Consider the following 12,811-nt stretch of genomic DNA (forward strand, 5'->3'; position numbering starts at 1 on the left):
GAGTTTTCACATCCAAATCGGAGAAAGGGTTTAGGAATCATAGCTCTGTAATGCATAGCCTCCTCTTTTTCAAGGGACCAAAAGTAATTGGACAAGGGACTCTAAGGGCTGCAATTAACTCTGAAGGTGTCTCCCTCGTTAACCTGTAATCAATGAAGTAGTTAAAAGGTCTGGGGTTGATTACAGGTGTGTGGTTTTGCATTTGGAAGCTGTTGCTGTGACCAGACAACATGCGGTCTAAGGAACTCTCAATTGAGGTGAAGCAGAACATCCTGAGGCTGAAGAAAAAGAAAAAATCCATCAGAGAGATAGCAGACATGCTTGGAGTAGCAAAATCAACAGTCGGGTACATTCTGAGAAAAAAGGAATTGACTGGTGAGCTTGGGAACTCAAAAAGGCCTGGGCGTCCACGGATGAAAACAGTGGTGGATGATCGCCGAATACTTTCTTTGGTGAAGAAGAACCCATTCACAACATCAACTGAAGTCCAGAACACTCTCAGTGCAGTAGGTGTATCTGTCTCTAAGTCAACAGTAAAGAGAAGACTCCATGAAAGTAAATACAAAGGGTTCACATCTAGATGCAAACCATTCATCAATTCCAAAAATAGACAGGCCAGAGTTAAATTTGCTGAAAAACACCTCATGAAGCCAGCTCAGTTCTGGAAAAGTATTCTATGGACAGATGAGACAAAGATCAACCTGTACCAGAATGATGGGAAGAAAAAAGTTTGGAGAAGAAAGGGAACGGCACATGATCCAAGGCACACCACATCCTCTGTAAAACATGGTGGAGGCAACGTGATGGCATGGGCATGCATGGCTTTGTGTTTATTGATGACATAACAGCAGACAAGAGTAGCCGGATGAATTCTGAAGTGTACCGGGATATACTTTCAGCCCAGATTCAGCCAAATGCCGCAAAGTTGATCGGACGGCGCTTCATAGTACAGATGGACAATGACCCCAAGCATACAGCCAAAGCTACCCAGGAGTTCATGAGTGCAAAAAAGTGGAACATTCTGCAATGGCCAAGTCAATCAACAGATCTTAACCCAATTGAGCATGCATTTCACTTGCTCAAATCCAGACTTAAGACGGAAAGACCCACAAACAAGCAAGACCTGAAGGCTGCGGCTGTAAAGGCCTGGAAAAGCATTAAGAAGGAGGAAACCCAGCGTTTGGTGATGTCCATGGGTTCCAGACTTAAGGCAGTGATTGCCTGCAAAGGATTCACAACAAAATATTGAAAATAAAAATATTTTGTTTGGGTTTGGTTTATTTGTCCAATTACTTTTGACCTCCTAAAATGTGGAGTGTTTGTAAAGAAATGTGTACAATTCCTACAATTTCTATCAGATATTTTTGTTCAAACCTTCAAATTAAACGTTACAATCTGCACTTGAATTCTGTTGTAGAGGTTTCATTTCAAATCCAATGTGGTGGCATGCAGAGCCCAACTCGCGAAAATTGTGTCACTGTCCAAATATTTCTGGACCTAACTGTATATGGTCATTCATTTGAGGATTTTTCATAGTGGTATCCATGGTGGGATCTGACCCCAAAAATGTAATTGCACATTCCCTAAGTGGCATGTGCCCTAAGTTAGCACCAGTGAAAACTACAGCTTCCTTCCATTCCCTCTCTACAAAAAAAAGCAAAGTTATGGGTCTGAAGTTATGGTTTATGAAGAAAATATCTGATTTTGCATCCCTGCCCATCAGCAATATGACGAGGTCACAGCACTATGGAGGGCAACATCCTCTTCATTATCTATGAGCTCTGTAGGGAAAATAGTGGCTTCACCAGGTCCTGCTACTAAGAGCAATAAATAGGCCTGAGCTGTAATACTGAATGCAGCTGTGACTACATGTTATATGGTCGTGTTACACAACCTACAAGGGCGGCACGGTGGCTCAGTGGTTAGCACTGCAGTCTTGCAGCGCTGGGGTCCTGGGTTCAAATCCCACCAAGGACACCATCTGCAAGGAGTTTGTATGTTCTCCCCGTGTTTGCGTGGGTTTCCTCCGGGTACTCCGGTTTCCTCCCACACTCCAAAGACATACAGATAGGGACTTTAGATTGTGAGCCCCAATGGGGACAGTGTTGTAAATGTATGTAAAGCGCTGTGGAATTAATAGCGCTATATAAATGAATAAAATTATTATTATTATTATTATTACAAGTGCACAAAGATATTACACATTCACCACGTGACAAGTGGGCCTGTGCACCCCCTATTGCCAGGGCTGAATTTTATTTCCAGTCCGGCCCTGCTTGCCGCTATCTTCTCTCAGTGGGTTCCCTCCAAAATCAGGGTGCTGCTAGCTGGGAAAGTTGGCCCTGGAAGCCCCGAAGTCATGAATATTCTAATCCATGGTGAGCCAGCGGAAGGGTGAGACTCTGTCGCTTGTACCATCTTGTGTTCTTGCTGGGAATGTACAATATGTTTTTGCCTGCTGGTGAACCAATAAAGTCTTATCAATGTGTGGTTCCCTCACCCTCTTTGTTGTCTGCGTAGTGTTCTGCCCATGGGGAAGGAGTGCAAGCCTTCAGTCAGATGATCCCTTGTCCATGCAGTCAGGCCAGCGGACAAGAGCACCCAGTGACCCTCGTGTCACCACAATGATATTATTACAGACACACTACAGTTCGCATAAATATGCACATATTTACATCTGCAAGGAGTTGGTATGTTCTCCCCGTGTTTGTGTGGATTTCCTCTGGGATCTCAGGTTTCCTCCCACACTCCAAATACATACTGATAGGAAATTTAGATTGTGAGCCCTAGTAGGGACAGTGTTGCAGGTGTATGTATAGAGCTATGGAATTAATAGCGCTATATCCGTGAATAAATAATATTATATTATTATTACTTGGTAAAAAAAAGGTTTATGACAAGGCAAGGGATTTTTTCCGCAATACCACTTTAGTACAGCAGATGGCACCACCCTTCCATTATTGTTTCTCTTTAGTCATTTTTTACAAGTTTCCTAGATGTAGAGGATTTGTGTTCTGGAAGTTTGCAACGTACATTTAAAACAATAGAATCGACTTTCAAGTACAGACTTGAACATTTTCAAGGTCTTGAATAAATGAAATTCAGCTCTTTTTATTTAGGCAGCTCCACGAGCCAGACTTAACAAGTTTATGTCTGGTACTATGGTAAGAGATGTTTTCCATTTCCAGAGATCTTTCTATTAGTTTAAAAATTTTCCCACCAGGGATGTATATCATACATATCTAAAGAGTGGCAACTCGGTGGGTTAAGGACGTATGAGGTATGACCTGCTACTAAACGCCATTTCTCAGCCTGGATCGCAGCTACAGCAGTGATCAAGGGCTCATTTTAAAGAGTAAGGGTATGTACTCCCAATCAGAACTCGCTGCGTTCAGAACGCAGCGAGTCCTGACCGGGGGAGCCGCATGTCTCCTCCGCAGGAGAACATGGCTGCTGATACCCACGATCAGGGTTCAGTGCAGTGCAGTCTCTCGCTTGTGTTCTCCCTATGGAGGACGCATGCGATTCCGCAGCAAACAATTGACATACTGCGGTCTATAAAGACGCTTTAGAAAGACGCTCCGCAGGTCAGTGTTTGCTGCGGAAAAAAAAAGCACAGTGGGCACAGGATTTCTAGGAATCCCGTCCACTATGCTTGTACTGTACACCACAGCGGTTTGGACGCAGCTGAGGTAGGCTTCATCCAAACCACTGCAAATACTGATTGTGGGCACGTACCCTAACTGTTATTTAAATTTTTATTTCATAAATCAGTAGTACACATGAAGATAAGCATCTTTGTAACATATCTTATTACAGAAATGAACTTCTTTCTACTTCAGGATTGATCTTTTACTCTCAATACACAGGTATAATCTGTAGGTGAAGAAGTTCCCACTACTGAGATAGCAGATGACAGTTAGTGCTTATTAATTGTATGGAAGGGAAGGAGCCAGAGGCAGACAGACATTCTGCTGTAAGTTCTCTGCAAACCACAGTTACAGTTCTCTTTAGAACTTGATGAGCACCAACTGCCATCTACAGTATCTCAGAAATTGAAAAGTCTGCATTCCCTGAAGACAGATTTTACCAGTGAATTAAAGGGAACCTGTCACCAGATTTGGCGACTATAAGCTGTGGCCACCACCAGTGGGCTCTTATATACAGCATTTTAACATGCTTCATATAACAGCCCAGGCCGCTGTGTAGAATGTAAAAATCACTTTATAATACTCACCTAAGGGGCGGTGTGTTGCAGACTGGTCGGATGGGTAAAGTAAAAAGTTTCTGCCCAGCTCACCTATGTGATGGAAGCCAAAAGTCCTGGACTGTGCACGGAGGAAAAATTGGAGAGCCAATCCATATAAGTAGGAAGAGATTGAGGAATTCACCAGCACAAAACTCCAGGTATCTTGTTCTTTAAAATGAAAATTCTTTATTTACTCATCATTAAAAAGTCCATGCTATAGTGGTCAAGCCCATGTTAGAGAGGACGCGTTTCGAACATCCAGTTCTTATTCAGTCTCTCTGAATAAGAACTGGATGTTCGAAACGCGTCCTCTCTAACATGGGCTTGACCACTATAGCATGGACTTTTTAATGATGAGTAAATAAAGAATTTTCATTTTAAAGAACAAGATACCTGGAGTTTTGTGCTGGTGAATTCCTCAATCTCTTCCTACTTATATGGTCGGATGGGTGTCTCCATTCTCCGGTACCGGAGCCTCCTCTTTTGGCCATCTTTGTCCTCCTTGTTCTGAAGCCTGGGTACATTACGCGTCTGACGTTATCCACACTAGCCGGCATGTCTGTCTCACACGATTGTATGAATCGGACTAGTACAATGTGAGAAAATCTCGCATTGCACTCGGACCAATGTTATACAATGAGTCAGAGCAGATGGTCAGCTTTTTTCTCATTCAAATTGTGGATGTGAGAAAAGTTGCAACATGCTGCGATTGTCTGCGAGAGATGTGTCACTTGCACCCATACAAATCTATAAGTTTGAGTTAAACATCGGACTGCACACAGATAATATCCGAGTGCAGTGCGATAATCACATCACATCATTAATTACTTCAATTACCGAGATTTACACTATATAATATAATAATAAAATGTATACATTTATATAGCGCTATTAATTCCACAGTGCTTTACATACATTGGCAACACTGTCTCCATTGGGACACACAATCTACCTTCCTTAGGAGTATGTTCTTGTAGTGTGAGAGGGATTTGAACCTAGGACCCCAGCGCTGCAAGACTGCAGTGCTAACCACTGAGCCACCACCGTGCCGCTATGTGTGTGTATATATATATATATATATATATATATATATAATCTGTGGAGAGCAGTTGCTCTTTGTTTGCGTCATTAATATAATTTTTAATGGATTTTTTTAGAAAAAAAAATTACCAGAAGTTTGATACAAAGTTGCATGAAGGTGTCTCGGTGTATAAAGTGCTGAGTAGCATTTTGAAAAAGTGCAAATCTCGACAAATCTTAGCAACGATCTGGGCGTGTCACATCGCTAACGAGATTGCTAACAATATCGTTGTGTGTAAAGCGGCCTTTAGGCTTCGTTCTATTGTAGGTTTTATTTTTTTTTTTTCATTTTTTTTAAAATGCCAGCCTGAAGGAAACCAAGTGGTCCCTATTTTAGTCAGTGCAGTGTTGGGCTGCATTTGTGCCAATCAGTCATAAGACACATCTGTTACCTGTACAGTCTTTACCAGAACTGAGAAAAGCTCAAAATGCAAGTGTGAGCCTAGCCCTGCTGTCCTATGACAGATGTATTCATCATGAGTCGGTGCTAGTGTGGCTCCCTGGACAAGCCAGGGGCCACAGAGAACAACACCTATACACCCCACACTCCCGGTCAGGCACACCGAAGTCAGACACAAACCCTTGTTGCCTCCCTCCAGGGGCTGATGTTCACACCAGGGGGTGGGCCAGGCGGTTGGCCCCACCCACCGAGGAGTTCACAGTCCTGGAGGCGGGAAAAGCAGACAGATTAGTTTTGGAGGTGAAAGTGAGAGGAAGGAAAGTGGTAGTGGAGCAACTAACTGACAGCGTCCGGGTGTGTGGCCCGGGCGGTACAGCAAGGTTGGCAGACGGTGGTGACCGTGCAGGAGGGGCCTATCGGAGTCTACTGTAAGGACCGTGGACGGGCGGTGGCCCAGCGGTACTGGACCGGTACGCAAAGAGAAGCCAGCACCATCTAGCAGGGGCTTACGGACCCCGGCAAGGCTAGGAGTCGCCGTGAATTTGCCAAATTCGTTAGCGAAGGGAACCTCCTGGGTTTCCCAGCAGCCAAGTCCCGACAGAAAGCAACCGTCCAACCGAGAGAGGGAAACACAGTCACCGCCAAGGCTAAAGTTCCCAGGGCCAGGGCCTGCGGGCAAAAGGGGCTCCTCCAGCCCATATCCAAGCTGGGGAGCGGGTTACCGGTGGGAACCCATTGGGACCGTTTACAGTACACAGGTGCAGGGAACGGCAGTCACCATCAACCTGCCGGGAGAAACAACACCGCAGCTGTCTGTGGGACCCGTCCATCCAGCCGTGTGTTTTACCGAGAACTGTGTCCTCATCATTGGCTGAGTGAGTACCACCGTGCCGTGCGGCATAGCGCTGCCCCCGCGACCCTGCACCTCACCAGGCCCTGTAACCCGCCTGTCATCCATCCCTACCCCATCACCGGGCCCTGGGACAACCAACCCCCTACCCACGGAGGGGAGAACTAACAACAAAGCTGCTCCCTATCACCGCTCCCGGGATCCTCGTCTAGAGCAGCGGTGGTGTCACTAATATCACCACAACCGTGGGTGGCGTCACGGACAATAACCAAAACCCCACAATCAAATCCCCTTTTCACTCACGGGCGAGGAACGCCGCTCGAGTCCCCGGGATCCGGCCCACCGCTCGAGCCACCACCGAGCAGCGGCAGCCGCAGCAGCAGCAGCCGGACCCGAGCAGTGGGAGAGCGCAGCGTCCCCTCCTCCGCCCGCGACAACTTGGCGTCACGAACAGGATCCTACCGTTCTACCAACTGGTGGAAGTGCGCCTTGTGTGACCGCCGGAGGTGTCCGGCCGAAAAATTTGTGAAGCCGCCATCTTGGGCGCGAAGAATTCCCGCTCGAGCATCTCCTCGAGTAGTGGAGGCGCGAAGGCCAAAACCCCGCCCCTGTAGAGGAAGAGCCGGAAAGAGACTAAGGCGGACTGATGGCGTCTGGCCGCATGTAGCCCGCGGCTATGGAAGCAGGGACGCCAGGACCCTGTGGCCCTTTACCGGTTCCTGGAAGAGGCCGCTGCTAAAGATGCTGAGTCCAACTGACAACACCGTGGTCCCCGCGCCTGGCACCACAACGTGGGTGGAAGTCCGGACCGTCCAGCTACGCAGCCGTCTGCAGGTCCGCATGTAGCTCCTCCTGGAGGAGTGGGAGGCCGACATGGTGGAAGTGGTGGCGGCCATACAGAGATGCGAGGTGGAGGGAGTCTTGGAAGGGAGGGTAAGTGACCCACGCCCCTGTACCCCTAGTGGGTTGGTCATCGCGGCCGAGGGACCCGGTCCATACCCGCTCGCCCTGCTACCTCCCCCGCTACCCGTGTTGGCTGCTGCTGCCCCGCCACTAGGCCCGCTACCACCACCATCGGTAGCGATACCCTGCCAATCCGCCCCGGCGGACCGACCTGCAGCAGAAGCCTGTGACCGCCCTCATCCGCTTCCATGGAAGAAGCCGAAGGCTGAGCCCGTCAGCAAAGATGCACCGGAGGCACGGCGGGAATGCCGCTGCCAGGAGGCAGAGCAGGCCATGTCACAGCGGGGTCCCTCATTACCGAAGGTACCGGTCGTAGCCGGCACGGAGGGACTCTGGCTGGGCCCATCCCCCACACCGCCTGAACCGGAGCAAGCAGAAAGTGCTCTGCGCCGGGAGCGGCAGCAAAGGCAGCTGCGCCGCGGGATTGCTGATTAAGAAAGAAAAGTTAGAGCATGGTAGTGGTTCCCGGTTACCTTGCTGTCGGTCCCCATTGGGACTCTGCTGACGTTCCAGACGGCCCTCAAGGCTAAGCAGTCCGGTTGGAGGAGCAGACATACCCGCATCTTCGGCAGCTGAAAATGGAGTCCTGTGGGACAGTGTCACCCCTGTGTGAGGGTGTCGTTGGTGGCTTGTGCTGTTTGATGGTGGACTGTGGGAAAGCTGCAGGAGGAAGCTGTGCCGGAGCCAGGTGTTGTGGATGGCCCCTGGGACCCAGCTGACAGTCCCCGTTGGGACCCTACGGCAAGTCTCCGTTGGGACCCTACAGTTTTGTTTGTGGTAGCCCGTTGGCTACGAAGCACTGTTGACCCCGTTGGGACCCCCTTTTCAAATTATGCGTAGAAACTACTACGAACAGGCCCGAGAACTAGCAGGGCAACCACAAACTTGTGGCATGTAAATAAAAATGTTTTATGGCTTTCACCGTTACCGCCTCCGGAGAGGCAGATTGGAGGAAGGGCCTCCAGGGGAGCAGGCTGGGGCCCAGCCACCACCGGAACCGGTGGTGATCCTCTGGGGGTTCCCCATGGACGTGGGTCCCCTGAAAAGGACAGAACCCGCTCGGGCAACTTGTGCTGGACTGGGGTCAAGGGGTGCTGCCTGTTTGCTTAGGGGCAGCATCAGGGCCAGGTTGCTTGGGTGGGAGAGAGCGGAAGCCGTAACTGTTAAGAAACGTTAAAGTAAGAGTACCTCCCGATGTGGGAAGATGTTATTATAAATGTATTCTGTTTTACCGTTTTATCTTTTCCAGTTGTGAAAATAAAACCGGTGATGGACGGGCAGCCCGAGGACGGTCTGCATTTTACTAAGGGGGAATGTGGCGCCCTGGACAAGCCAGGGGCCACAGAGAACAACACCTACACACCCCACACTCCCGGCCAGGCACACCGAAGTCAGACACAAACCCTTGTTGCCTCCCTCCAGGGGCTGATGTTCACACCAGGGGGTGGGCCAGGCGGTTGGCCCCACCCAACGAGGAGTTCACAGTCCTGGAGGCGGGAAAAGCAGACAGATTAGTTTTGGAGGTGAAAGTGAGAGGAAGGAAAGTGGTAGTGGAGCAACTAACTGACAGCGTCCGGGTGTGTGGCCCGGGCGGTACAGCAAGGTTGGCAGACGGTGGTGATCGTCTGCTTGAGGGGCCTATCGGAGTCTACCATAAGGACCGTGGACGGGCGGTTGCCCGGCGGTACCGGACCGGTACGCAAAGAGAAGCCAGCACCATCTGGCAGGGGCTTACGGACCCCGGCAAGGCTAAGAGTCGCCGTGAATTTGCCAAATTCATTAGCGAAGGGAACCTCCTGGGTTTCCCAGCAGCCAAGTCCCGACAGAAGGCAACCGTCCAACCAAGAGAGGGAAACACAGTCACCGCCAAGGCTAAAGTTCTCAGGGCCAGAGCCTGCGGGCAAAAGGGGCTCCTCCAGCCCATATCCAAGCTGGGGAGCGGGTTACCGGTGGGAACCCATTGGAACCGTTTACAGTACACAGGTGCAGGGAAAGGCAGTCACCATCAACCTGCCGGGAGAAACAACACCGCAGCCGTCTGTGGGACCCGTCCATCCAGCCGTGTGTTTTACCGAGAACTGTGTCCTCATCATTGGCTGAGTGAGTACCACCGTGCCGTGCGGCACAGCGCTGCCCCCGCGACCCTGCACCTCACCAGGCCCCGTAACCCACCTGCCATCCATCCCTACCCCATCACCGGGCCCTGGGACAACCAACCCCCTACCCACGGAGGGGAGAACTAACAACAAAGCTGCTCCCTGTCACCGCTCCCGGGATCCCCGTCTAGAGCAGCTGTGGTGTCACCAATATCACCACAACCGTGGGTGGCGTCACGGACAATAACCAAATCCCCACCATCCAATCCCCACCCTTTTCACTCACGGGCGAGGAGCGCCGCTCGAGTCCCCGGGATCCGGCCCACCGCTCGAGCCACCACCGAGCAGCCGCGGCCGGACCCGAGCAGTGGGAGAGCGCAGCGTCCCCTCCTCCGCCCGCGACACTAGTGTAGCGCCTCATGGGGCAGGTGTTTTAACCTACTCGTTGCCGGGCCGGGGGTGCAGATCCTCTGCGTCATCATGGGGTGGCCTGGCCCAGGTCTGTTGCCCCGAGGCATACAAAATGGAGGATTGGAGGGTGGCAGGGAGGATGGAGGTAGTAGTTGGAGGTTAGGAAAGTCTATTTGGATCGCGACGCCACCTGTAGTACGCGGCCAGGGATGGGGGCCACCGCTGCAGGGTCTCTCACCAGGGTAGATGTAGGGTGCAGCTGGGATGGTGTCGCACCCCACAGGCAGAGTGGAATTACCCCGGGGAGGGTGGCGGCGGTGGTGGTATAGTCCCCGTTGACGCCGCAGCGCTGGGCAACGGCGACGGTAAAGGAGAGGGAGAGGCAGGGGCTGTGGCTCCAAGTCTTTTTACTCACAGGTTGTTCAGGCGCTGCCCCAGAGTACCGTCCTCTGCCACGATGGGCTCCAGCCGATCCCAGGTCCGTCAGCGGTCACCGCCGATGCCTATGATAGTCTTTTAGTGAAGTGTCCCTCTGTAGCTGTCCGGAACCCGGGCTGAGCCTCCTGCTCCAAGCCACGGAGCCACGAAGAGAGAGGAACACTAACTCCAGTTGTCAGTGCTAGGTGTTATCCCAAGCTGTGCCCAGGAAGGTTCTCTCTAAAGTGTGTTGGTTGTGCCTACTTCTACCCCATGTAGTGCCCGTCCTCAGTGGTTGTCCTAGCGACTGGGGAAGTCCCATACTTCATGATCGCTGGCTCCCCTGTCTGCCCTAGTCCAACTCCCTGTGAGTAAACACCTGCTGTTGTTTGTGTGTGTTTTGTGAAGGCAGCGACAGGTTAACCCCCTCTTGACCCGGGATAGAAATTACCCCTGAAACGTGGTGTAATACCCTGTGGTGCCTGAAGCCCAGGAATGCCACACTAGCTGCTGGACCATGGTGGTTACAATCATATGAAAAAGTTTGGTCACCCCTATTAATGTTAACCTTTTTTCTTTATAACAATTTGGGTTTTTGCAACAGCTATTTCAGTTTCATATATCTAATAACTGATGGACTCAGTAACATTTCTGGATTGAAATGAGGTTTATTGTACTAACAGAAAATGTGCAATCCGCATTTAAACAAAATTTGACCGGTGCAAAAGTATGGGCACCCTTATCAATTTCTTGATTTGCACACTCCTAACTTCTTTTTACTGACTTACTGAAGCACTAAATTGGTTTTGTAACCTCATTGAGCTTTGAACTTCATAGGCAGGTGTATCCAATCATGAGAAAAGGTATTTAAGGTGGCCACTTGCACGTTGTTCTCCTATTTGAATCTCCTATGAAGAGCGGCATCATGGGCTCCTCAAAACAACTCTCAAATGATCTGAAAACAAAGATTATTCAACATAGTTGTTCAGGGGAAGGATACAAAAAGATTTAAACTGTCAGTTTCCACTGTGCGGAACATAGTAAGGAAATGGAAGAACACAGGAACAGTTCTTGTTAAGCCCAGAAGTGGCAGGCCAAGAAAAATATCAGAAAGGCAGAGAAGAAGAATGGTGAGAACAGTCAAGGACAATCCACAGACCACCTCCAAAGACATGCAGCTTCATCTTGCTGCAGATGGTGGCAATGTGCATTGGTCATCAATACAACGCACTTTGCACAAGGAGAAGCTGTATGGGAGAGTGATGCGAAAGAAGCCGTTTCTGCAAGCACGCCACAAACAGAGTCGCCTGAGGTATGCAAAAGCACATTTTGACAAGCCAGTTACATTTTGGAAGAAGGTCCTGTGGACTGATGAAACAAAGATTGAGTTGTTTGGTCATACAAAAAGGCGTTATGCATGGAGGCAAAAAAACACGGCATTCCAAGAAAAGCACTTGCTAACCACAGTAAAATTTGGTGGAGGTTCCATCATGCTTTGGGGCTGTGTGGACAATGCCGGTACCGGGAATCTTGTTAAAGTTGAGGGTTGAATGGATTCAACTCAGTATCAGCAGATTCTTGACAATAATGTGCAAGAATCAGTGACGAAGTTGAAGTTACACAGGGGATGGATATTTCAGCAAGACAATGATCCAAAACACCGCTCCAAATCTACTCAGGCATTCATGCAGAGGAACAATTACAATGTTCTGGAATGGCCATCCCAGTCCCCAGACCTGAATATCATTGAACATCTGTGGGATGATTTGAAGCGTGCTGTCCATGCTCGGCGACCATCAAACTTAACTGAACTGGAATTGTTTTGTAAACAGGAATGGTCATATATACCTTCATCCAGGATCCAGGAACTCATTAAAAGCTACAGGAAGCGACTAGAGACTGTTATTTTTGCAAAAGGAGGATCTACAAAATATTAATGTCACTTTTATGTTGAGGTGCCCATACTTTTGCACCGGTCAAATTTTGTATAAATGCGGATTGCACATTTTCTGTTAGTACAATAAAACTCATTTCAATCCAGAAATATTACTGAGTCCATCAGTTATTAGATAATAGGGGTGCCCAAACTTTTTCATATGACTGTATATCCTCTATACTGCCCACTGTTCCGACATGATCACGCCTAGAGCCTACAACAGTTTCTGAGATCAAAGTTTCAACTTATCTTTACAATTTATCTCCTTATATGCCGTGGTCAATAGCAATTGCAGCATATGAAGTGTTGGGCAATGGTCCTCTACACTGGCGACACAGACAGGAGAGGGTCCCTGTGCAAGAACAATATATGGGCCAATTGCTGCCCAAGTGTTTATTATAATGCACAA

Source organism: Anomaloglossus baeobatrachus, chromosome 1 (assembly GCF_048569485.1).
Source record: "Anomaloglossus baeobatrachus isolate aAnoBae1 chromosome 1, aAnoBae1.hap1, whole genome shotgun sequence".
Taxonomy (NCBI): domain Eukaryota; kingdom Metazoa; phylum Chordata; class Amphibia; order Anura; family Aromobatidae; genus Anomaloglossus; species Anomaloglossus baeobatrachus.